At 46.2% G+C, this 24,691-nt stretch overlaps 15 non-coding genes across 15 annotated transcripts; all 15 read right to left on the bottom strand.

Moving 5' to 3' along the window:
- Positions 1-3,939: 3,939 nt before the first annotated feature.
- LOC141244854 (U2 spliceosomal RNA) lies at positions 3,940-4,130 on the bottom strand. Its single transcript, XR_012308759.1, has one exon. It is a non-coding gene; the product is annotated as a U2 spliceosomal RNA (small nuclear RNA).
- Positions 4,131-5,245: 1,115 nt separating this feature from the next.
- On the bottom strand, positions 5,246-5,436 carry LOC141244853 (U2 spliceosomal RNA). The gene has a single exon (XR_012308758.1). It is a non-coding gene; the product is annotated as a U2 spliceosomal RNA (small nuclear RNA).
- A 1,115-nt stretch (positions 5,437-6,551) lies between these two features.
- On the bottom strand, positions 6,552-6,742 carry LOC141244852 (U2 spliceosomal RNA). The gene has a single exon (XR_012308757.1). It is a non-coding gene; the product is annotated as a U2 spliceosomal RNA (small nuclear RNA).
- A 1,115-nt stretch (positions 6,743-7,857) lies between these two features.
- On the bottom strand, positions 7,858-8,049 carry LOC141244812 (U2 spliceosomal RNA). The gene has a single exon (XR_012308722.1). It is a non-coding gene; the product is annotated as a U2 spliceosomal RNA (small nuclear RNA).
- A 2,445-nt stretch (positions 8,050-10,494) lies between these two features.
- LOC141244851 (U2 spliceosomal RNA) lies at positions 10,495-10,685 on the bottom strand. The gene has a single exon (XR_012308756.1). It is a non-coding gene; the product is annotated as a U2 spliceosomal RNA (small nuclear RNA).
- Positions 10,686-11,800: 1,115 nt separating this feature from the next.
- LOC141244850 (U2 spliceosomal RNA) lies at positions 11,801-11,991 on the bottom strand. Its single transcript, XR_012308755.1, has one exon. It is a non-coding gene; the product is annotated as a U2 spliceosomal RNA (small nuclear RNA).
- A 1,109-nt stretch (positions 11,992-13,100) lies between these two features.
- Positions 13,101-13,291, bottom strand: LOC141244848 (U2 spliceosomal RNA). The gene has a single exon (XR_012308753.1). It is a non-coding gene; the product is annotated as a U2 spliceosomal RNA (small nuclear RNA).
- A 1,115-nt stretch (positions 13,292-14,406) lies between these two features.
- On the bottom strand, positions 14,407-14,597 carry LOC141244847 (U2 spliceosomal RNA). Its single transcript, XR_012308752.1, has one exon. It is a non-coding gene; the product is annotated as a U2 spliceosomal RNA (small nuclear RNA).
- A 1,115-nt stretch (positions 14,598-15,712) lies between these two features.
- LOC141244797 (U2 spliceosomal RNA) lies at positions 15,713-15,903 on the bottom strand. Its single transcript, XR_012308707.1, has one exon. It is a non-coding gene; the product is annotated as a U2 spliceosomal RNA (small nuclear RNA).
- Positions 15,904-17,018: 1,115 nt separating this feature from the next.
- Positions 17,019-17,209, bottom strand: LOC141244796 (U2 spliceosomal RNA). Its single transcript, XR_012308706.1, has one exon. It is a non-coding gene; the product is annotated as a U2 spliceosomal RNA (small nuclear RNA).
- A 1,115-nt stretch (positions 17,210-18,324) lies between these two features.
- On the bottom strand, positions 18,325-18,515 carry LOC141244846 (U2 spliceosomal RNA). Its single transcript, XR_012308751.1, has one exon. It is a non-coding gene; the product is annotated as a U2 spliceosomal RNA (small nuclear RNA).
- A 1,115-nt stretch (positions 18,516-19,630) lies between these two features.
- LOC141244845 (U2 spliceosomal RNA) lies at positions 19,631-19,821 on the bottom strand. The gene has a single exon (XR_012308750.1). It is a non-coding gene; the product is annotated as a U2 spliceosomal RNA (small nuclear RNA).
- A 1,115-nt stretch (positions 19,822-20,936) lies between these two features.
- LOC141244843 (U2 spliceosomal RNA) lies at positions 20,937-21,127 on the bottom strand. Its single transcript, XR_012308749.1, has one exon. It is a non-coding gene; the product is annotated as a U2 spliceosomal RNA (small nuclear RNA).
- A 1,115-nt stretch (positions 21,128-22,242) lies between these two features.
- LOC141244842 (U2 spliceosomal RNA) lies at positions 22,243-22,433 on the bottom strand. The gene has a single exon (XR_012308748.1). It is a non-coding gene; the product is annotated as a U2 spliceosomal RNA (small nuclear RNA).
- Positions 22,434-23,548: 1,115 nt separating this feature from the next.
- On the bottom strand, positions 23,549-23,739 carry LOC141244795 (U2 spliceosomal RNA). Its single transcript, XR_012308705.1, has one exon. It is a non-coding gene; the product is annotated as a U2 spliceosomal RNA (small nuclear RNA).
- Between the last annotated feature and the right edge of the window lie 952 nt (positions 23,740-24,691).

The following is a 24,691-nucleotide window of genomic DNA, read 5'->3' as shown; positions in this document are numbered from 1 at the left end:
TGGTGAAGATCCTAGCCCCCCTCAGGCGATCAAATAATTCTGGAATGAGCGGAAGGGGGTACTTATTCTTCACCGTGATCAGGTTTAGGCCTCTATAGTCTATACAGGGACGGAGAGAGCCGTCCTTCTTTTTGACGAAAAAGAAGCCTGCTCCCGCCGGGGAGGTAGATTTCCGGATGAATCCTCTGGCCAGATTCTCCTCAATATATTCGGACATTGACCGGGTCTCAGCAGCGGATAAAGGATAGATACGCCCACGGGGAGGAGTAGTACCGGGTAGCAGATCGATGGGACAGTCGTATGGTCTATGTGGTGGTAATGTCTCTGCCTCCTTTTTATTAAAGACATCTGCATAAGACCAATAAGGAATCGGAAGTCCAGGTAGATTAGCTGGGGTAGGAGAGGGACGGACGGGATGGACGGGAACCAGGCAGGTTTTATGACAGTCTTGTCCCCAGCGAAGGACCTCTCCGGTTTGCCAGTCTAGCACGGGTGCATGTCTCTGGAGCCAGGGCAGACCTAGCAAGAGGGCGTGAGAGAGTCCAGGCAGAACATGAAAGGAGATACTTTCAGAATGCAGCATTCCCACCTGCAGGGTAATGGATTCGGTGATGAGTTGAATGGGGCGAGGTAAGAGGCCCCCATCCACGGCAGCGACAGACAAGGGTACAGCCAGAGGTTTGGTGGGGATGCGGTATTTCTCAACCAGGGACTGTGAAATAAGGTTCCCGGCTGCTCCAGAGTCAAGTTGGGCTAGTTCGAAATAACGGTTCTCCCCGTAGATGATCGAAACTGACAACAGCAGGGATGGAGAGGATTTATTCTTGTCTAGGTGGACCTCTCTGAGCGAACCTAGACACAGGCGTTTCCCGACCTCTCCGGGCAGGCACGGATCCGGTGCTCCTTACTGCCACAGTAGAAGCAGCTCCCCTCGGCACGGCGTGAGTCCTGACGGGTTTTGACCATCTTGGTCTGGTCGACCTGCATAGGCTCAGGAGAGTGTACCTGGGGAGAGATGGAGGGAATGACGGGTTTCTGGAAAGTAGGAGCTAAACGTGGAATCCTTCTCTCACGGGTGACCTCTTTGGCACGCTCCTGGAACCGTAGGTCAATCCGGGTGGCAAGGGTTATTAGATCATCGAGAGAGGTAGGAATGTCCCGACCAGCAAGTTCATCTTTAATACGACCGGACAGACCCTCCCAGAAGACGGATACCAGAGCGTCGTTATCCCAGGCCAGCTCCGAGGCAAGGGTGCGGAACCGTATGGCATATTGGCCCACGGTGAGACCCTCCTGACGGAGGCGTAGCAGAGAGGATGCGGATGAGGTCTTCCGTCCGGGTTCGTCGAAGACTTTCCGGAAAGCCGTGAGAAAAGCAGGCAAGTTGGACACCAGGGGGTCTCCTCTCTCCCATAGAGGATTCAGCCAGGCCAGGGCCTCCCCGGTGAGATGGGACATGATGAAGGCAATTTTGGCCCGGTCGGAGTTAAACTGGTAGGACAAAAGTTCAAAATGCAGGGTGCACTGATTCAAGAAGCCCCGAGCCTGGACGGGGTCGCCTCCGAAGCGAGGAGGTGCAGAAAGCCGGGGTCCGGGGTAGGATACCATAGTATTAGTGAGCAGCGGAGCCGCCGGATTGCAAGATATGGCACTGGCGGAGGTTGTTGGTGGATCAGACAGAGTGTTCAGGCGAGTATTAACATTCCGCAGGTGACCCAGGATGGCCTCCTGTTGGGACCTCTGACGGGACAGTTCAAGACCGAGGTCCGAGAGCGAGGGAGCTTGGGTGCCACCGGGTTCCATGGCCCGAGCAAACTGTAACGGGTCCGGGAGGCGGAACCTCTGGGCTACTATACAAGGGGGCGGCCCTTGTAAGGGAGCGGGTGGCAGTCTCTGGATGAACGGACAGGGAGATACGGCAAGTGATCAGGGCAGTCTCTGGGTAAGGGGTAGGTACGACCTGTGATGGCAGAGCCTCCGGGTAGGCTAGCAGGCAGATGGTAGATTGGTGCTCCCAGGTGAGCAAGCGAGAGTCTCTGGAATAGCAGGTGGTCACGGCACGTGACGGCGGAGCCTCCGGGCTGGCAGGCAGGCAGGTAACGGAGAAGCGCTCCCAGGTGAGCGGGCAAGAGTCTCTGGAATAGCTGGTGGTCACCGCACGTGACAACGGGACCTCCGGGCTGGCAAGCAGGCAGGTAACGGAGATGCGCTCCCAGGTGAGCGGGCAAGAGTCTCTGAGATAGCTGGTGGTCACAGCACGTGACAACGGAGCCTCCGGGCTGGCAAGCAGGCAGGTAACGGAGAAGCGCTCCCAGGTGAGCGGGCAAGCTGGTCCATAGACAGACTGACCGGAGTAGTAAGGCAGACCGTCGGACCTCAGGCAAGCAGGCAGGTAGCTGATATGCGCTCCCAGGTGAGCGGGCAGGCTGGTCCTTAGACAGACTGACAGGAGTAGTAAGGCAGACCGTCGGACCTCAGACTGGCAGACAGGTAACAAGTATTCAGGCAGGAATCAGGCAGGTAACTGGCAGGTAACTGGCAACGGGACCTGAGGGCTGAAGCACAGGTGAGACACAGGTGCAAACAACATTGCTCGGGCACCTCCATTTTGGAGGAGGTGCCTTATATATGATGAAGTCCTCCGGCCATTGGCCGGGGACTCCTTAGGACGGCGCGCGCGGCCCCTTTAAGAGGAGGGGAGCGCGCGCGCGCGCGCCCTAAGCACAGGGGCCGGGAAGGAGCGCGCGCTGAGAGCAGAGCGGGAGGAGGACGCCGGGAAGGAGCGCGCGCTGACAGCAGAGCGGGGAGAGGACGCCGGGCACGGAGCAGAGCGGTGAGGGGAGCAGCGTCCCTGCCTAGCAGAGGGCAGGGACGCCAGCGCTACAATGAGCTCCTGGACTCCCGTTAAGAAGACATGTTGTCAACCTCTAGATCCCTTACATGCCTGCACTTTTCGGCTTGCTGCTGCTGCAATCCACGCGTTTTAGATCTGCATAACTCCACCTCTTTAAACACAGCACCTTCACCCCCTGCTGTTCCCACCCGCCTCAACACCGTTGGAAGGGAGGAGAACCAATTAAGGCGGGGGGTGGGGTGGAACGAGCAGCTGTCTACCCTTAGCAGGAGGGCTCCTGATTACATACCTCTCCTGCTGCTGCTGCTGCTGGCTGTCCAGCAGCAGACTGAAGGTGGCTGCTGCTGTGCACAGGTATATAAAGGCTCAGAGCCTATTATGACACGCGCAGCCAGCGTTCCATTGCCACATTCCATCTACTGCAGGCAGGATACCTGGCTGGCTGAATGTCGCTGAGAAGCTCACAGAGACCGCCATAAGCAACAGTTTAACAGAATGCCACAGACTAATCAACCAAACTTTTTGGGTTGGGTTCTCTTTTATAGTCTGCAGGCATTAAATGAAAGAAGTCAGTGTTCCAGCAGAAGGAGACAACGTTTCAGAAAAGGCATTGTAGCAAACCAAAAAAGAAATTTTAAGCGCAGCAGAGTAACCAGCGCACATACCTGTTAGCTCAGGTGAGTTTAAAAGGCTGCTGTTGATAGCAAGGGCATTTGCTAAATAGATGGTGTGTGTGCAACAATATACTGAAAGGTCAATTATATTGTGCAGCTTATCTCACCACCTGTAGTTATTTAGGTGAAAGCTCCAAAATGCTTGCCTAATATGTCTGTTTATCCAAAAGGAAGTAAAAAGGGAGAGCTAGAAAGATAGCATTGCATCACATTACATGGCAATGCAATGCACAGTTGCTGAAGATGAACCAAAATGAGCTTGTAATCTGGCTTCTGCAACTTTGAACATGAAAAATCCAATGAGGAGAAGAAAAGCAAAGCCAAAGAGTCCATCCCAAAATCCGACAAACAAGCAAAATGAACAAAAAACATTGAATTCAATTCTTTCTGATTTTAGAAACTGCATTAAAGAAGGGGTGCACCGGTCCTGGAGATACTGCAATACCAGGTCAATGCGTGGAGTGGACAGAGCAAGCTCTTTTTCCATCTCCCTGTTCTAAAAATCCATTTAATATATGGTCCCCAGATAGGGGACGTATCAGATATTAAACTGATAAGAACAGATACTACACTTGATCTTAGCCAAAAGGCCGAGAAGCGATAACCAGAATTGGTTTCAAACTACGGAGCCACCCAAGGATCCTGAAAAGTTCATTTGTGGAGATGAGCTCCTGGACTCCCGTTAAGAAGACATGTTGTCAACCTCTAGATCCCTTACATGCCTGCACTTTTCGGCTTGCTGCTGCTGCAATCCACGCGTTTTAGATCTGCATAACTCCACCTCTTTAAACACAGCACCTTCACCCCCTGCTGTTCCCACCCGCCTCAACACCGTTGGAAGGGAGGAGAACCAATTAAGGCGGGGGGTGGGGTGGAACGAGCAGCTGTCTACCCTTAGCAGGAGGGCTCCTGATTACATACCTCTCCTGCTGCTGCTGCTGCTGGCTGTCCAGCAGCAGACTGAAGGTGGCTGCTGCTGTGCACAGGTATATAAAGGCTCAGAGCCTATTATGACACGCGCAGCCAGCGTTCCATTGCCACATTCCATCTACTGCAGGCAGGATACCTGGCTGGCTGAATGTCGCTGAGAAGCTCACAGAGACCGCCATAAGCAACAGTTTAACAGAATGCCACAGACTAATCAACCAAACTTTTTGGGTTGGGTTCTCTTTTATAGTCTGCAGGCATTAAATGAAAGAAGTCAGTGTTCCAGCAGAAGGAGACAACGTTTCAGAAAAGGCATTGTAGCAAACCAAAAAAGAAATTTTAAGCGCAGCAGAGTAACCAGCGCACATACCTGTTAGCTCAGGTGAGTTTAAAAGGCTGCTGTTGATAACAAGGGCATTTGCTAAATAGATGGTGTGTGTGCAACAATATACTGAAAGGTCAATTATATTGTGCAGCTTATCTCACCACCTGTAGTTATTTAGGTGAAAGCTCCAAAATGCTTGCCTAATATGTCTGTTTATCCAAAAGGAAGTAAAAAGGGAGAGCTAGAAAGATAGCATTGCATCACATTACATGGCAATGCAATGCACAGTTGCTGAAGATGAACCAAAATGAGCTTGTAATCTGGCTTCTGCAACTTTGAACATGAAAAATCCAATGAGGAGAAGAAAAGCAAAGCCAAAGAGTCCATCCCAAAATCCGACAAACAAGCAAAATGAACAAAAAACATTGAATTCAATTCTTTCTGATTTTAGAAACTGCATTAAAGAAGGGGTGCACCGGTCCTGGAGATACTGCAATACCAGGTCAATGCGTGGAGTGGACAGAGCAAGCTCTTTTTCCATCTCCCTGTTCTAAAAATCCATTTAATATATGGTCCCCAGATAGGGGACGTATCAGATATTAAACTGATAAGAACAGATACTACACTTGATCTTAGCCAAAAGGCCGAGAAGCGATAACCAGAATTGGTTTCAAACTACGGAGCCACCCAAGGATCCTGAAAAGTCCATTTGTGGAGATGAGCTCCTGGACTCCCGTTAAGAAGACATGTTGTCAACCTCTAGATCCCTTACATGCCTGCACTTTTCGGCTTGCTGCTGCTGCAATCCACGCGTTTTAGATCTGCATAACTCCACCTCTTTAAACACAGCACCTTCACCCCCTGCTGTTCCCACCCGCCTCAACACCGTTGGAAGGGAGGAGAACCAATTAAGGCGGGGGGTGGGGTGGAACGAGCAGCTGTCTACCCTTAGCAGGAGGGCTCCTGATTACATACCTCTCCTGCTGCTGCTGCTGCTGGCTGTCCAGCAGCAGACTGAAGGTGGCTGCTGCTGTGCACAGGTATATAAAGGCTCAGAGCCTATTATGACACGCGCAGCCAGCGTTCCATTGCCACATTCCATCTACTGCAGGCAGGATACCTGGCTGGCTGAATGTCGCTGAGAAGCTCACAGAGACCGCCATAAGCAACAGTTTAACAGAATGCCACAGACTAATCAACCAAACTTTTTGGGTTGGGTTCTCTTTTATAGTCTGCAGGCATTAAATGAAAGAAGTCAGTGTTCCAGCAGAAGGAGACAACGTTTCAGAAAAGGCATTGTAGCAAACCAAAAAAGAAATTTTAAGCGCAGCAGAGTAACCAGCGCACATACCTGTTAGCTCAGGTGAGTTTAAAAGGCTGCTGTTGATAACAAGGGCATTTGCTAAATAGATGGTGTGTGTGCAACAATATACTGAAAGGTCAATTATATTGTGCAGCTTATCTCACCACCTGTAGTTATTTAGGTGAAAGCTCCAAAATGCTTGCCTAATATGTCTGTTTATCCAAAAGGAAGTAAAAAGGGAGAGCTAGAAAGATAGCATTGCATCACATTACATGGCAATGCAATGCACAGTTGCTGAAGATGAACCAAAATGAGCTTGTAATCTGGCTTCTGCAACTTTGAACATGAAAAATCCAATGAGGAGAAGAAAAGCAAAGCCAAAGAGTCCATCCCAAAATCCGACAAACAAGCAAAATGAACAAAAAACATTGAATTCAATTCTTTCTGATTTTAGAAACTGCATTAAAGAAGGGGTGCACCGGTCCTGGAGATACTGCAATACCAGGTCAATGCGTGGAGTGGACAGAGCAAGCTCTTTTTCCATCTCCCTGTTCTAAAAATCCATTTAATATATGGTCCCCAGATAGGGGACGTATCAGATATTAAACTGATAAGAACAGATACTACACTTGATCTTAGCCAAAAGGCCGAGAAGCGATAACCAGAATTGGTTTCAAACTACGGAGCCACCCAAGGATCCTGAAAAGTCCATTTGTGGAGATGAGCTCCTGGACTCCCGTTAAGAAGACATGTTGTCAACCTCTAGATCCCTTACATGCCTGCACTTTTCGGCTTGCTGCTGCTGCAATCCACGCGTTTTAGATCTGCATAACTCCACCTCTTTAAACACAGCACCTTCACCCCCTGCTGTTCCCACCCGCCTCAACACCGTTGGAAGGGAGGAGAACCAATTAAGGCGGGGGGTGGGGTGGAACGAGCAGCTGTCTACCCTTAGCAGGAGGGCTCCTGATTACATACCTCTCCTGCTGCTGCTGCTGCTGGCTGTCCAGCAGCAGACTGAAGGTGGCTGCTGCTGTGCACAGGTATATAAAGGCTCAGAGCCTATTATGACACGCGCAGCCAGCGTTCCATTGCCACATTCCATCTACTGCAGGCAGGATACCTGGCTGGCTGAATGTCGCTGAGAAGCTCACAGAGACCGCCATAAGCAACAGTTTAACAGAATGCCACAGACTAATCAACCAAACTTTTTGGGTTGGGTTCTCTTTTATAGTCTGCAGGCATTAAATGAAAGAAGTCAGTGTTCCAGCAGAAGGAGACAACGTTTCAGAAAAGGCATTGTAGCAAACCAAAAAAGAAATTTTAAGCGCAGCAGAGTAACCAGCGCACATACCTGTTAGCTCAGGTGAGTTTAAAAGGCTGCTGTTGATAACAAGGGCATTTGCTAAATAGATGGTGTGTGTGCAACAATATACTGAAAGGTCAATTATATTGTGCAGCTTATCTCACCACCTGTAGTTATTTAGGTGAAAGCTCCAAAATGCTTGCCTAATATGTCTGTTTATCCAAAAGGAAGTAAAAAGGGAGAGCTAGAAAGATAGCATTGCATCACATTACATGGCAATGCAATGCACAGTTGCTGAAGATGAACCAAAATGAGCTTGTAATCTGGCTTCTGCAACTTTGAACATGAAAAATCCAATGAGGAGAAGAAAAGCAAAGCCAAAGAGTCCATCCCAAAATCCGACAAACAAGCAAAATGAACAAAAAACATTGAATTCAATTCTTTCTGATTTTAGAAACTGCATTAAAGAAGGGGTGCACCGGTCCTGGAGATACTGCAATACCAGGTCAATGCGTGGAGTGGACAGAGCAAGCTCTTTTTCCATCTCCCTGTTCTAAAAATCCATTTAATATATGGTCCCCAGATAGGGGACGTATCAGATATTAAACTGATAAGAACAGATTTTTTTTTTTTCTTTTTTTCCAAACACTCAGAAATTAAGTTTTATAATCTTAAATCGTATATCACCAAACTCAAGATTTTAGTTCCATCATCGTGTTTAGATATTATATTTATATTTTTTCATTTGAATTAATATATATAAAGTTAAACATAACAATTCCTTTGCAGTTTCAACAGTTTCCAAACAAATCACCACTGACATTACTTCACCCGGTTTCCCAAACTAAATATCCCCTTTTTCTCTTTTACTTTCCTCCCAACAAAACCCCTTAACTTCTTTTCTTCCTCCTCATGCTCTAACCGCATCTGTTCCCTATCATACTCTTCCTCATCATCTCTGAAAGTCACCACCTTCTCCAACACTTTACCCTTTTCCTCTTTTACTTCTTTCTTTTCACCAGATACTTTCCTTGATCCACAATTTTCCTGTACCGTTACCTTTTTCTTCAATTTCACCTTTAAACTTTCAACTTCTTTTCCCTGCTTATTCTCCTCTATAATTATGGCATCAACTTCCTTCTTCATTTTATCACCAATATCTTCCTTTTGTCCTCCAAAGTTCTTTTCAAAAGTTCCTTTGCTGCTTTCCATGTAACAATACCCAGAACTCCCGTTTACCATAATCCTCCCATTATGCAAATTTTCTTCTCCTGTTGTCCACACCAAAAAACGTCTCTTTCCGTTCCAAATACCAACTTTGTTCCTGTATAATTTCTGAAACTTTACCATCTTACATTTAGATTCCAAAAAAACCATTATCTCCTCTATTTCCACAAACGGATTGTCCATGTAAATTATCACACTCTTCGGTTTCCCCATGAATGATGCACTTACTCCAATTTTCCCAGAATCCTCTTCACTCCAGCCTTTGAAAAAATGAATGCACTTTTCCTCAGAAACTAGAGTCACATCACAAACTTTACCTTGCTTTATTTCTTGCATACAGTAGATATCCTTCTCCAAAACTTCATATTTCCTCAAAATTTCCAGAATCCATTTTTCTTCCAAAAAAGTTTCTTCCGTCTCCCGTTTCACAAAAAAACGTAAGCATCTCTTCTTTTTCCAAAACTCCATCTCAACGATCCGTTTTCCTTCCGTTTTTTCCTTTTAATCCTCCAAATGTTGCCACCACAGCTATGTGTGGCGACAGTTGCCCCCCACAGCTATGTGTGGTGACAAGGTGATCGCCTCTCGTTGCCCAGGGACTAATCCGACTCCCTAATAGCAGCAGGGGGGTTTAGCTCCACCGATAAGTGTAGCGATCCCCCCAGGCCAAGGAGCCGGGTACCCCAAGCGCCTCCCAGCCAAGACCAAGGCAGAAACCGCTGGATCACTGCACTTGATCTTAGCCAAAAGGCCGAGAAGCGATAACCAGAATTGGTTTCAAACTACGGAGCCACCCAAGGATCCTGAAAAGTCCATTTGTGGAGATGAGCTCCTGGACTCCCGTTAAGAAGACATGTTGTCAACCTCTAGATCCCTTACATGCCTGCACTTTTCGGCTTGCTGCTGCTGCAATCCACGCGTTTTAGATCTGCATAACTCCACCTCTTTAAACACAGCACCTTCACCCCCTGCTGTTCCCACCCGCCTCAACACCGTTGGAAGGGAGGAGAACCAATTAAGGCGGGGGGTGGGGTGGAACGAGCAGCTGTCTACCCTTAGCAGGAGGGCTCCTGATTACATACCTCTCCTGCTGCTGCTGCTGCTGGCTGTCCAGCAGCAGACTGAAGGTGGCTGCTGCTGTGCACAGGTATATAAAGGCTCAGAGCCTATTATGACACGCGCAGCCAGCGTTCCATTGCCACATTCCATCTACTGCAGGCAGGATACCTGGCTGGCTGAATGTCGCTGAGAAGCTCACAGAGACCGCCATAAGCAACAGTTTAACAGAATGCCACAGACTAATCAACCAAACTTTTTGGGTTGGGTTCTCTTTTATAGTCTGCAGGCATTAAATGAAAGAAGTCAGTGTTCCAGCAGAAGGAGACAACGTTTCAGAAAAGGCATTGTAGCAAACCAAAAAAGAAATTTTAAGCGCAGCAGAGTAACCAGCGCACATACCTGTTAGCTCAGGTGAGTTTAAAAGGCTGCTGTTGATAACAAGGGCATTTGCTAAATAGATGGTGTGTGTGCAACAATATACTGAAAGGTCAATTATATTGTGCAGCTTATCTCACCACCTGTAGTTATTTAGGTGAAAGCTCCAAAATGCTTGCCTAATATGTCTGTTTATCCAAAAGGAAGTAAAAAGGGAGAGCTAGAAAGATAGCATTGCATCACATTACATGGCAATGCAATGCACAGTTGCTGAAGATGAACCAAAATGAGCTTGTAATCTGGCTTCTGCAACTTTGAACATGAAAAATCCAATGAGGAGAAGAAAAGCAAAGCCAAAGAGTCCATCCCAAAATCCGACAAACAAGCAAAATGAACAAAAAACATTGAATTCAATTCTTTCTGATTTTAGAAACTGCATTAAAGAAGGGGTGCACCGGTCCTGGAGATACTGCAATACCAGGTCAATGCGTGGAGTGGACAGAGCAAGCTCTTTTTCCATCTCCCTGTTCTAAAAATCCATTTAATATATGGTCCCCAGATAGGGGACGTATCAGATATTAAACTGATAAGAACAGATACTACACTTGATCTTAGCCAAAAGGCCGAGAAGCGATAACCAGAATTGGTTTCAAACTACGGAGCCACCCAAGGATCCTGAAAAGTCCATTTGTGGAGATGAGCTCCTGGACTCCCGTTAAGAAGACATGTTGTCAACCTCTAGATCCCTTACATGCCTGCACTTTTCGGCTTGCTGCTGCTGCAATCCACGCGTTTTAGATCTGCATAACTCCACCTCTTTAAACACAGCACCTTCACCCCCTGCTGTTCCCACCCGCCTCAACACCGTTGGAAGGGAGGAGAACCAATTAAGGCGGGGGGTGGGGTGGAACGAGCAGCTGTCTACCCTTAGCAGGAGGGCTCCTGATTACATACCTCTCCTGCTGCTGCTGCTGCTGGCTGTCCAGCAGCAGACTGAAGGTGGCTGCTGCTGTGCACAGGTATATAAAGGCTCAGAGCCTATTATGACACGCGCAGCCAGCGTTCCATTGCCACATTCCATCTACTGCAGGCAGGATACCTGGCTGGCTGAATGTCGCTGAGAAGCTCACAGAGACCGCCATAAGCAACAGTTTAACAGAATGCCACAGACTAATCAACCAAACTTTTTGGGTTGGGTTCTCTTTTATAGTCTGCAGGCATTAAATGAAAGAAGTCAGTGTTCCAGCAGAAGGAGACAACGTTTCAGAAAAGGCATTGTAGCAAACCAAAAAAGAAATTTTAAGCGCAGCAGAGTAACCAGCGCACATACCTGTTAGCTCAGGTGAGTTTAAAAGGCTGCTGTTGATAACAAGGGCATTTGCTAAATAGATGGTGTGTGTGCAACAATATACTGAAAGGTCAATTATATTGTGCAGCTTATCTCACCACCTGTAGTTATTTAGGTGAAAGCTCCAAAATGCTTGCCTAATATGTCTGTTTATCCAAAAGGAAGTAAAAAGGGAGAGCTAGAAAGATAGCATTGCATCACATTACATGGCAATGCAATGCACAGTTGCTGAAGATGAACCAAAATGAGCTTGTAATCTGGCTTCTGCAACTTTGAACATGAAAAATCCAATGAGGAGAAGAAAAGCAAAGCCAAAGAGTCCATCCCAAAATCCGACAAACAAGCAAAATGAACAAAAAACATTGAATTCAATTCTTTCTGATTTTAGAAACTGCATTAAAGAAGGGGTGCACCGGTCCTGGAGATACTGCAATACCAGGTCAATGCGTGGAGTGGACAGAGCAAGCTCTTTTTCCATCTCCCTGTTCTAAAAATCCATTTAATATATGGTCCCCAGATAGGGGACGTATCAGATATTAAACTGATAAGAACAGATACTACACTTGATCTTAGCCAAAAGGCCGAGAAGCGATAACCAGAATTGGTTTCAAACTACGGAGCCACCCAAGGATCCTGAAAAGTCCATTTGTGGAGATGAGCTCCTGGACTCCCGTTAAGAAGACATGTTGTCAACCTCTAGATCCCTTACATGCCTGCACTTTTCGGCTTGCTGCTGCTGCAATCCACGCGTTTTAGATCTGCATAACTCCACCTCTTTAAACACAGCACCTTCACCCCCTGCTGTTCCCACCCGCCTCAACACCGTTGGAAGGGAGGAGAACCAATTAAGGCGGGGGGTGGGGTGGAACGAGCAGCTGTCTACCCTTAGCAGGAGGGCTCCTGATTACATACCTCTCCTGCTGCTGCTGGCTGTCCAGCAGCAGACTGAAGGTGGCTGCTGCTGTGCACAGGTATATAAAGGCTCAGAGCCTATTATGACACGCGCAGCCAGCGTTCCATTGCCACATTCCATCTACTGCAGGCAGGATACCTGGCTGGCTGAATGTCGCTGAGAAGCTCACAGAGACCGCCATAAGCAACAGTTTAACAGAATGCCACAGACTAATCAACCAAACTTTTTGGGTTGGGTTCTCTTTTATAGTCTGCAGGCATTAAATGAAAGAAGTCAGTGTTCCAGCAGAAGGAGACAACGTTTCAGAAAAGGCATTGTAGCAAACCAAAAAAGAAATTTTAAGCGCAGCAGAGTAACCAGCGCACATACCTGTTAGCTCAGGTGAGTTTAAAAGGCTGCTGTTGATAACAAGGGCATTTGCTAAATAGATGGTGTGTGTGCAACAATATACTGAAAGGTCAATTATATTGTGCAGCTTATCTCACCACCTGTAGTTATTTAGGTGAAAGCTCCAAAATGCTTGCCTAATATGTCTGTTTATCCAAAAGGAAGTAAAAAGGGAGAGCTAGAAAGATAGCATTGCATCACATTACATGGCAATGCAATGCACAGTTGCTGAAGATGAACCAAAATGAGCTTGTAATCTGGCTTCTGCAACTTTGAACATGAAAAATCCAATGAGGAGAAGAAAAGCAAAGCCAAAGAGTCCATCCCAAAATCCGACAAACAAGCAAAATGAACAAAAAACATTGAATTCAATTCTTTCTGATTTTAGAAACTGCATTAAAGAAGGGGTGCACCGGTCCTGGAGATACTGCAATACCAGGTCAATGCGTGGAGTGGACAGAGCAAGCTCTTTTTCCATCTCCCTGTTCTAAAAATCCATTTAATATATGGTCCCCAGATAGGGGACGTATCAGATATTAAACTGATAAGAACAGATACTACACTTGATCTTAGCCAAAAGGCCGAGAAGCGATAACCAGAATTGGTTTCAAACTACGGAGCCACCCAAGGATCCTGAAAAGTCCATTTGTGGAGATGAGCTCCTGGACTCCCGTTAAGAAGACATGTTGTCAACCTCTAGATCCCTTACATGCCTGCACTTTTCGGCTTGCTGCTGCTGCAATCCACGCGTTTTAGATCTGCATAACTCCACCTCTTTAAACACAGCACCTTCACCCCCTGCTGTTCCCACCCGCCTCAACACCGTTGGAAGGGAGGAGAACCAATTAAGGCGGGGGGTGGGGTGGAACGAGCAGCTGTCTACCCTTAGCAGGAGGGCTCCTGATTACATACCTCTCCTGCTGCTGCTGCTGCTGGCTGTCCAGCAGCAGACTGAAGGTGGCTGCTGCTGTGCACAGGTATATAAAGGCTCAGAGCCTATTATGACACGCGCAGCCAGCGTTCCATTGCCACATTCCATCTACTGCAGGCAGGATACCTGGCTGGCTGAATGTCGCTGAGAAGCTCACAGAGACCGCCATAAGCAACAGTTTAACAGAATGCCACAGACTAATCAACCAAACTTTTTGGGTTGGGTTCTCTTTTATAGTCTGCAGGCATTAAATGAAAGAAGTCAGTGTTCCAGCAGAAGGAGACAACGTTTCAGAAAAGGCATTGTAGCAAACCAAAAAAGAAATTTTAAGCGCAGCAGAGTAACCAGCGCACATACCTGTTAGCTCAGGTGAGTTTAAAAGGCTGCTGTTGATAACAAGGGCATTTGCTAAATAGATGGTGTGTGTGCAACAATATACTGAAAGGTCAATTATATTGTGCAGCTTATCTCACCACCTGTAGTTATTTAGGTGAAAGCTCCAAAATGCTTGCCTAATATGTCTGTTTATCCAAAAGGAAGTAAAAAGGGAGAGCTAGAAAGATAGCATTGCATCACATTACATGGCAATGCAATGCACAGTTGCTGAAGATGAACCAAAATGAGCTTGTAATCTGGCTTCTGCAACTTTGAACATGAAAAATCCAATGAGGAGAAGAAAAGCAAAGCCAAAGAGTCCATCCCAAAATCCGACAAACAAGCAAAATGAACAAAAAACATTGAATTCAATTCTTTCTGATTTTAGAAACTGCATTAAAGAAGGGGTGCACCGGTCCTGGAGATACTGCAATACCAGGTCAATGCGTGGAGTGGACAGAGCAAGCTCTTTTTCCATCTCCCTGTTCTAAAAATCCATTTAATATATGGTCCCCAGATAGGGGACGTATCAGATATTAAACTGATAAGAACAGATACTACACTTGATCTTAGCCAAAAGGCCGAGAAGCGATAACCAGAATTGGTTTCAAACTACGGAGCCACCCAAGGATCCTGAAAAGTCCATTTGTGGAGATGAGCTCCTGGACTCCCGTTAAGAAGACATGTTGTCAACCTCTAGATCCCTTACATGCCTGCACTTTTCGGCTTGCTGCTGCTGCAATCCACGCGTTTTAGATCTGCATAACTCCACCTCTTTAAACACAGCACCTTCACCCCCTGCTGTTCCCACCCGCCTCAACACCGTTGGAAGGGAGGAGAACCAATTAAGGCGGGGGGTGGGGTGGAACGAGCAGCTGTCTACCCTTAGCAGGAGGGCTCCTGATTACATACCTCTCCTGCTGCTGCTGCTGCTGGCTGTCCAGCAGCAGACTGAAGGTGGCTGCTGCTGTGCACAGGTATATAAAGGCTCAGAGCCTATTATGACACGCGCAGCCAGCGTTCCATTGCCACATTCCATCTACTGCAGGCAGGATACCTGGCTGGCTGAATGTCGCTGAGAAGCTCACAGAGACCGCCATAAGCAACAGTTTAACAGAATGCCACAGACTAATCAACCAAACTTTTTGGGTTGGGTTCTCTTTTATAGTCTGCAGGCATTAAATGAAAGAAGTCAGTGTTCCAGCAGAAGGAGACAACGTTTCAGAAAAGGCATTGTAGCAAACCAAAAAAGAAATTTTAAGCGCAGCAGAGTAACCAGCGCACATACCTGTTAGCTCAGGTGAGTTTAAAAGGCTGCTGTTGATAACAAGGGCATTTGCTAAATAGATGGTGTGTGTGCAACAATATACTGAAAGGTCAATTATATTGTGCAGCTTATCTCACCACCTGTAGTTATTTAGGTGAAAGCTCCAAAATGCTTGCCTAATATGTCTGTTTATCCAAAAGGAAGTAAAAAGGGAGAGCTAGAAAGATAGCATTGCATCACATTACATGGCAATGCAATGCACAGTTGCTGAAGATGAACCAAAATGAGCTTGTAATCTGGCTTCTGCAACTTTGAACATGAAAAATCCAATGAGGAGAAGAAAAGCAAAGCCAAAGAGTCCATCCCAAAATCCGACAAACAAGCAAAATGAACAAAAAACATTGAATTCAATTCTTTCTGATTTTAGAAACTGCATTAAAGAAGGGGTGCACCGGTCCTGGAGATACTGCAATACCAGGTCAATGCGTGGAGTGGACAGAGCAAGCTCTTTTTCCATCTCCCTGTTCTAAAAATCCATTTAATATATGGTCCCCAGATAGGGGACGTATCAGTTATTAAACTGATAAGAACAGATACTACACTTGATCTTAGCCAAAAGGCCGAGAAGCGATAACCAGAATTGGTTTCAAACTACGGAGCCACCCAAGGATCCTGAAAAGTCCATTTGTGGAGATGAGCTCCTGGACTCCCGTTAAGAAGACATGTTGTCAACCTCTAGATCCCTTACATGCCTGCACTTTTCGGCTTGCTGCTGCTGCAATCCACGCGTTTTAGATCTGCATAACTCCACCTCTTTAAACACAGCACCTTCACCCCCTGCTGTTCCCACCCGCCTCAACACCGTTGGAAGGGAGGAGAACCAATTAAGGCGGGGGGTGGGGTGGAACGAGCAGCTGTCTACCCTTAGCAGGAGGGCTCCTGATTACATACCTCTCCTGCTGCTGCTGCTGCTGGCTGTCCAGCAGCAGACTGAAGGTGGCTGCTGCTGTGCACAGGTATATAAAGGCTCAGAGCCTATTATGACACGCGCAGCCAGCGTTCCATTGCCACATTCCATCTACTGCAGGCAGGATACCTGGCTGGCTGAATGTCGCTGAGAAGCTCACAGAGACCGCCATAAGCAACAGTTTAACAGAATGCCACAGACTAATCAACCAAACTTTTTGGGTTGGGTTCTCTTTTATAGTCTGCAGGCATTAAATGAAAGAAGTCAGTGTTCCAGCAGAAGGAGACAACGTTTCAGAAAAGGCATTGTAGCAAACCAAAAAAGAAATTTTAAGCGCAGCAGAGTAACCAGCGCACATACCTGTTAGCTCAGGTGAGTTTAAAAGGCTGCTGTTGATAACAAGGGCATTTGCTAAATAGATGGTGTGTGTGCAACAATATACTGAAAGGTCAATTATATTGTGCAGCTTATCTCACCACCTGTAGTTATTTAGGTGAAAGCTCCAAAATGCTTGCCTAATATGTCTGTTTATCCAAAAGGAAGTAAAAAGGGAGAGCTAGAAAGATAGCATTGCATCACATTACATGGCAATGCAATGCACAGTTGCTGAAGATGAACCAAAATGAGCTTGTAATCTGGCTTCTGCAACTTTGAACATGAAAAATCCAATGAGGAGAAGAAAAGCAAAGCCAAAGAGTCCATCCCAAAATCCGACAAACAAGCAAAATGAACAAAAAACATTGAATTCAATTCTTTCTGATTTTAGAAACTGCATTAAAGAAGGGGTGCACCGGTCCTGGAGATACTGCAATACCAGGTCAATGCGTGGAGTGGACAGAGCAAGCTCTTTTTCCATCTCCCTGTTCTAAAAATCCATTTAATATATGGTCCCCAGATAGGGGACGTATCAGTTATTAAACTGATAAGAACAGATACTACACTTGATCTTAGCCAAAAGGCCGAGAAGCGATAACCAGAATTGGTTTCAAACTACGGAGCCACCCAAGGATCCTGAAAAGTCCATTTGTGGAGATGAGCTCCTGGACTCCCGTTAAGAAGACATGTTGTCAACCTCTAGATCCCTTACATGCCTGCACTTTTCGGCTTGCTGCTGCTGCAATCCACGCGTTTTAGATCTGCATAACTCCACCTCTTTAAACACAGCACCTTCACCCCCTGCTGTTCCCACCCGCCTCAACACCGTTGGAAGGGAGGAGAACCAATTAAGGCGGGGGGTGGGGTGGAACGAGCAGCTGTCTACCCTTAGCAGGAGGGCTCCTGATTACATACCTCTCCTGCTGCTGCTGCTGCTGGCTGTCCAGCAGCAGACTGAAGGTGGCTGCTGCTGTGCACAGGTATATAAAGGCTCAGAGCCTATTATGACACGCGCAGCCAGCGTTCCATTGCCACATTCCATCTACTGCAGGCAGGATACCTGGCTGGCTGAATGTCGCTGAGAAGCTCACAGAGACCGCCATAAGCAACAGTTTAACAGAATGCCACAGACTAATCAACCAAACTTTTTGGGTTGGGTTCTCTTTTATAGTCTGCAGGCATTAAATGAAAGAAGTCAGTGTTCCAGCAGAAGGAGACAACGTTTCAGAAAAGGCATTGTAGCAAACCAAAAAAGAAATTTTAAGCGCAGCAGAGTAACCAGCGCACATACCTGTTAGCTCAGGTGAGTTTAAAAGGCTGCTGTTGATAACAAGGGCATTTGCTAAATAGATGGTGTGTGTGCAACAATATACTGAAAGGTCAATTATATTGTGCAGCTTATCTCACCACCTGTAGTTATTTAGGTGAAAGCTCCAAAATGCTTGCCTAATATGTCTGTTTATCCAAAAGGAAGTAAAAAGGGAGAGCTAGAAAGATAGCATTGCATCACATTACATGGCAATGCAATGCACAGTTGCTGAAGATGAACCAAAATGAGCTTGTAATCTGGCTTCTGCAACTTTGAACATGAAAAATCCAATGAGGAGAAGAAAAGCAAAGCCAAAGAGTCCATCCCAAAATCCGACAAACAAGCAAAATGAACAAAAAACATTGAATTCAATTCTTTCTGAATTTAGAAACTGCATTAAAGAAGGGGTGCACCGGTCCTGGAGATACTGCAATACCAGGTCAATGCGTGGAGTGGACAGAGCAAGCTCTTTTTCCATCTCCCTGTTCTAAAAATCCATTTAATATATGGTCCCCAGATAGGGGACGTATCAGATATTAAACTGATAAGAACAGATACTACACTTGATCTTAGCCAAAAGGCCGAGAAGCGATAACCAGAATTGGTTTCAAACTACGGAGCCACCCAAGGATCCTGAAAAGTCCATTTGTGGAGATGAGCTCCTGGACTCCCGTTAAGAAGACATGTTGTCAACCTCTAGATCCCTTACATGCCTGCACTTTTCGGCTTGCTGCTGCTGCAATCCACGCGTTTTAGATCTGCATAACTCCACCTCTTTAAACACAGCACCTTCACCCCCTGCTGTTCCCACCCGCCTCAACACCGTTGGAAGGGAGGAGAACCAATTAAGGCGGGGGGTGGGGTGGAACGAGCAGCTGTCTACCCTTAGCAGGAGGGCTCCTGATTACATACCTCTCCTGCTGCTGCTGCTGCTGGCTGTCCAGCAGCAGACTGAAGGTGGCTGCTGCTGTGCACAGGTATATAAAGGCTCAGAGCCTATTATGACACGCGCAGCCAGCGTTCCATTGCCACATTCCATCTACTGCAGGCAGGATACCTGGCTGGCTGAATGTCGCTGAGAAGCTCACAGAGACCGCCATAAGCAACAGTTTAACAGAATGCCACAGACTAATCAACCAAACTTTTTGGGTTGGGTTCTCTTTTATAGTCTGCAGGCATTAAATGAAAGAAGTCAGTGTTCCAGCAGAAGGAGACAACGTTTCAGAAAAGGCATTGTAGCAAACCAAAAAAGAAATTTTAAGCGCAGCAGAGTAACCAGCGCACATACCTGTTAGCTCAGGTGAGTTTAAAAGGCTGCTGTTGATAACAAGGGCATTTGCTAAATAGATGGTGTGTGTGCAACAATATACTGAAAGGTCAATTATATTGTGCAGCTTATCTCACCACCTGTAGTTATTTAGGTGAAAGCTCCAAAATGCTTGCCTAATATGTCTGTTTATCCAAAAGGAAGTAAAAAGGGAGAGCTAGAAAGATAGCATTGCATCACATTACATGGCAATGCAATGCACAGTTGCTGAAGATGAACCAAAATGAGCTTGTAATCTGGCTTCTGCAACTTTGAACATGAAAAATCCAATGAGGAGAAGAAAAGCAAAGCCAAAGAGTCCATCCCAAAATCCGACAAACAAGCAAAATGAACAAAAAACATTGAATTCAATTCTTTCTGATTTTAGAAACTGCATTAAAGAAGGGGTGCACCGGTCCTGGAGATACTGCAATACCAGGTCAATGCGTGGAGTGGACAGAGCAAGCTCTTTTTCCATCTCCCTGTTCTAAAAATCCATTTAATATATGGTCCCCAGATAGGGGACGTATCAGATATTAAACTGATAAGAACAGATACTACACTTGATCTTAGCCAAAAGGCCGAGAAGCGATAACCAGAATTGGTTTCAAACTACGGAGCCACCCAAGGATCCTGAAAAGTCCATTTGTGGAGATGAGCTCCTGGACTCCCGTTAAGAAGACATGTTGTCAACCTCTAGATCCCTTACATGCCTGCACTTTTCGGCTTGCTGCTGCTGCAATCCACGCGTTTTAGATCTGCATAACTCCACCTCTTTAAACACAGCACCTTCACCCCCTGCTGTTCCCACCCGCCTCAACACCGTTGGAAGGGAGGAGAACCAATTAAGGCGGGGGGTGGGGTGGAACGAGCAGCTGTCTACCCTTAGCAGGAGGGCTCCTGATTACATACCTCTCCTGCTGCTGCTGCTGCTGGCTGTCCAGCAGCAGACTGAAGGTGGCTGCTGCTGTGCACAGGTATATAAAGGCTCAGAGCCTATTATGACACGCGCAGCCAGCGTTCCATTGCCACATTCCATCTACTGCAGGCAGGATACCTGGCTGGCTGAATGTCGCTGAGAAGCTCACAGAGACCGCCATAAGCAACAGTTTAACAGAATGCCACAGACTAATCAACCAAACTTTTTGGGTTGGGTTCTCTTTTATAGTCTGCAGGCATTAAATGAAAGAAGTCAGTGTTCCAGCAGAAGGAGACAACGTTTCAGAAAAGGCATTGTAGCAAACCAAAAAAGAAATTTTAAGCGCAGCAGAGTAACCAGCGCACATACCTGTTAGCTCAGGTGAGTTTAAAAGGCTGCTGTTGATAACAAGGGCATTTGCTAAATAGATGGTGTGTGTGCAACAATATACTGAAAGGTCAATTATATTGTGCAGCTTATCTCACGACCTGTAGTTATTTAGGTGAAAGCTCCAAAATGCTTGCCTAATATGTCTGTTTATCCAAAAGGAAGTAAAAAGGGAGAGCTAGAAAGATAGCATTGCATCACATTACATGGCAATGCAATGCACAGTTGCTGAAGATGAACCAAAATGAGCTTGTAATCTGGCTTCTGCAACTTTGAACATGAAAAATCCAATGAGGAGAAGAAAAGCAAAGCCAAAGAGTCCATCCCAAAATCCGACAAACAAGCAAAATGAACAAAAAACATTGAATTCAATTCTTTCTGATTTTAGAAACTGCATTAAAGAAGGGGTGCACCGGTCCTGGAGATACTGCAATACCAGGTCAATGCGTGGAGTGGACAGAGCAAGCTCTTTTTCCATCTCCCTGTTCTAAAAATCCATTTAATATATGGTCCCCAGATAGGGGACGTATCAGATATTAAACTGATAAGAACAGATACTACACTTGATCTTAGCCAAAAGGCCGAGAAGCGATAACCAGAATTGGTTTCAAACTACGGAGCCACCCAAGGATCCTGAAAAGTCCATTTGTGGAGATGAGCTCCTGGACTCCCGTTAAGAAGACATGTTGTCAACCTCTAGATCCCTTACATGCCTGCACTTTTCGGCTTGCTGCTGCTGCAATCCACGCGTTTTAGATCTGCATAACTCCACCTCTTTAAACACAGCACCTTCACCCCCTGCTGTTCCCACCCGCCTCAACACCGTTGGAAGGGAGGAGAACCAATTAAGGCGGGGGGTGGGGTGGAACGAGCAGCTGTCTACCCTTAGCAGGAGGGCTCCTGATTACATACCTCTCCTGCTGCTGCTGCTGCTGGCTGTCCAGCAGCAGACTGAAGGTGGCTGCTGCTGTGCACAGGTATATAAAGGCTCAGAGCCTATTATGACACGCGCAGCCAGCGTTCCATTGCCACATTCCATCTACTGCAGGCAGGATACCTGGCTGGCTGAATGTCGCTGAGAAGCTCACAGAGACCGCCATAAGCAACAGTTTAACAGAATGCCACAGACTAATCAACCAAACTTTTTGGGTTGGGTTCTCTTTTATAGTCTGCAGGCATTAAATGAAAGAAGTCAGTGTTCCAGCAGAAGGAGACAACGTTTCAGAAAAGGCATTGTAGCAAACCAAAAAAGAAATTTTAAGCGCAGCAGAGTAACCAGCGCACATACCTGTTAGCTCAGGTGAGTTTAAAAGGCTGCTGTTGATAACAAGGGCATTTGCTAAATAGATGGTGTGTGTGCAACAATATACTGAAAGGTCAATTATATTGTGCAGCTTATCTCACCACCTGTAGTTATTTAGGTGAAAGCTCCAAAATGCTTGCCTAATATGTCTGTTTATCCAAAAGGAAGTAAAAAGGGAGAGCTAGAAAGATAGCATTGCATCACATTACATGGCAATGCAATGCACAGTTGCTGAAGATGAACCAAAATGAGCTTGTAATCTGGCTTCTGCAACTTTGAACATGAAAAATCCAATGAGGAGAAGAAAAGCAAAGCCAAAGAGTCCATCCCAAAATCCGACAAACAAGCAAAATGAACAAAAAACATTGAATTCAATTCTTTCTGATTTTAGAAACTGCATTAAAGAAGGGGTGCACCGGTCCTGGAGATACTGCAATACCAGGTCAATGCGTGGAGTGGACAGAGCAAGCTCTTTTTCCATCTCCCTGTTCTAAAAATCCATTTAATATATGGTCCCCAGATAGGGGACGTATCAGATATTAAACTGATAAGAACAGATACTACACTTGATCTTAGCCAAAAGGCCGAGAAGCGATAACCAGAATTGGTTTCAAACTACGGAGCCACCCAAGGATCCTGAAAAGTCCATTTGTGGAGATGAGCTCCTGGACTCCCGTTAAGAAGACATGTTGTCAACCTCTAGATCCCTTACATGCCTGCACTTTTCGGCTTGCTGCTGCTGCAATCCACGCGTTTTAGATCTGCATAACTCCACCTCTTTAAACACAGCACCTTCACCCCCTGCTGTTCCCACCCGCCTCAACACCGTTGGAAGGGAGGAGAACCAATTAAGGCGGGGGGTGGGGTGGAACGAGCAGCTGTCTACCCTTAGCAGGAGGGCTCCTGATTACATACCTCTCCTGCTGCTGCTGCTGCTGGCTGTCCAGCAGCAGACTGAAGGTGGCTGCTGCTGTGCACAGGTATATAAAGGCTCAGAGCCTATTATGACACGCGCAGCCAGCGTTCCATTGCCACATTCCATCTACTGCAGGCAGGATACCTGGCTGGCTGAATGTCGCTGAGAAGCTCACAGAGACCGCCATAAGCAACAGTTTAACAGAATGCCACAGACTAATCAACCAAACTTTTTGGGTTGGGTTCTCTTTTATAGTCTGCAGGCATTAAATGAAAGAAGTCAGTGTTCCAGCAGAAGGAGACAACGTTTCAGAAAAGGCATTGTAGCAAACCAAAAAAGAAATTTTAAGCGCAGCAGAGTAACCAGCGCACATACCTGTTAGCTCAGGTGAGTTTAAAAGGCTGCTGTTGATAACAAGGGCATTTGCTAAATAGATGGTGTGTGTGCAACAATATACTGAAAGGTCAATTATATTGTGCAGCTTATCTCACCACCTGTAGTTATTTAGGTGAAAGCTCCAAAATGCTTGCCTAATATGTCTGTTTATCCAAAAGGAAGTAAAAAGGGAGAGCTAGAAAGATAGCATTGCATCACATTACATGGCAATGCAATGCACAGTTGCTGAAGATGAACCAAAATGAGCTTGTAATCTGGCTTCTGCAACTTTGAACATGAAAAATCCAATGAGGAGAAGAAAAGCAAAGCCAAAGAGTCCATCCCAAAATCCGACAAACAAGCAAAATGAACAAAAAACATTGAATTCAATTCTTTCTGATTTTAGAAACTGCATTAAAGAAGGGGTGCACCGGTCCTGGAGATACTGCAATACCAGGTCAATGCGTGGAGTGGACAGAGCAAGCTCTTTTTCCATCTCCCTGTTCTAAAAATCCATTTAATATATGGTCCCCAGATAGGGGACGTATCAGTTATTAAACTGATAAGAACAGATACTACACTTGATCTTAGCCAAAAGGCCGAGAAGCGATAACCAGAATTGGTTTCAAACTACGGAGCCACCCAAGGATCCTGAAAAGTCCATTTGTGGAGATGAGCTCCTGGACTCCCGTTAAGAAGACATGTTGTCAACCTCTAGATCCCTTACATGCCTGCACTTTTCGGCTTGCTGCTGCTGCAATCCACGCGTTTTAGATCTGCATAACTCCACCTCTTTAAACACAGCACCTTCACCCCCTGCTGTTCCCACCCGCCTCAACACCGTTGGAAGGGAGGAGAACCAATTAAGGCGGGGGGTGGGGTGGAACGAGCAGCTGTCTACCCTTAGCAGGAGGGCTCCTGATTACATACCTCTCCTGCTGCTGCTGCTGCTGGCTGTCCAGCAGCAGACTGAAGGTGGCTGCTGCTGTGCACAGGTATATAAAGGCTCAGAGCCTATTATGACACGCGCAGCCAGCGTTCCATTGCCACATTCCATCTACTGCAGGCAGGATACCTGGCTGGCTGAATGTCGCTGAGAAGCTCACAGAGACCGCCATAAGCAACAGTTTAACAGAATGCCACAGACTAATCAACCAAACTTTTTGGGTTGGGTTCTCTTTTATAGTCTGCAGGCATTAAATGAAAGAAGTCAGTGTTCCAGCAGAAGGAGACAACGTTTCAGAAAAGGCATTGTAGCAAACCAAAAAAGAAATTTTAAGCGCAGCAGAGTAACCAGCGCACATACCTGTTAGCTCAGGTGAGTTTAAAAGGCTGCTGTTGATAACAAGGGCATTTGCTAAATAGATGGTGTGTGTGCAACAATATACTGAAAGGTCAATTATATTGTGCAGCTTATCTCACCACCTGTAGTTATTTAGGTGAAAGCTCCAAAATGCTTGCCTAATATGTCTGTTTATCCAAAAGGAAGTAAAAAGGGAGAGCTAGAAAGATAGCATTGCATCACATTACATGGCAATGCAATGCACAGTTGCTGAAGATGAA

Source organism: Phyllobates terribilis, unplaced genomic scaffold (genome assembly GCF_046119375.1).
Source record: "Phyllobates terribilis strain yellow unplaced genomic scaffold, ASM4611937v1 Scaffold_1606__1_contigs__length_246918, whole genome shotgun sequence".
Classification (NCBI taxonomy): Eukaryota; Metazoa; Chordata; class Amphibia; order Anura; family Dendrobatidae; genus Phyllobates; species Phyllobates terribilis.
Note: the sequence above shows the minus strand (reverse complement) of the source record. Positions and strands in the feature narration are given on the sequence as shown.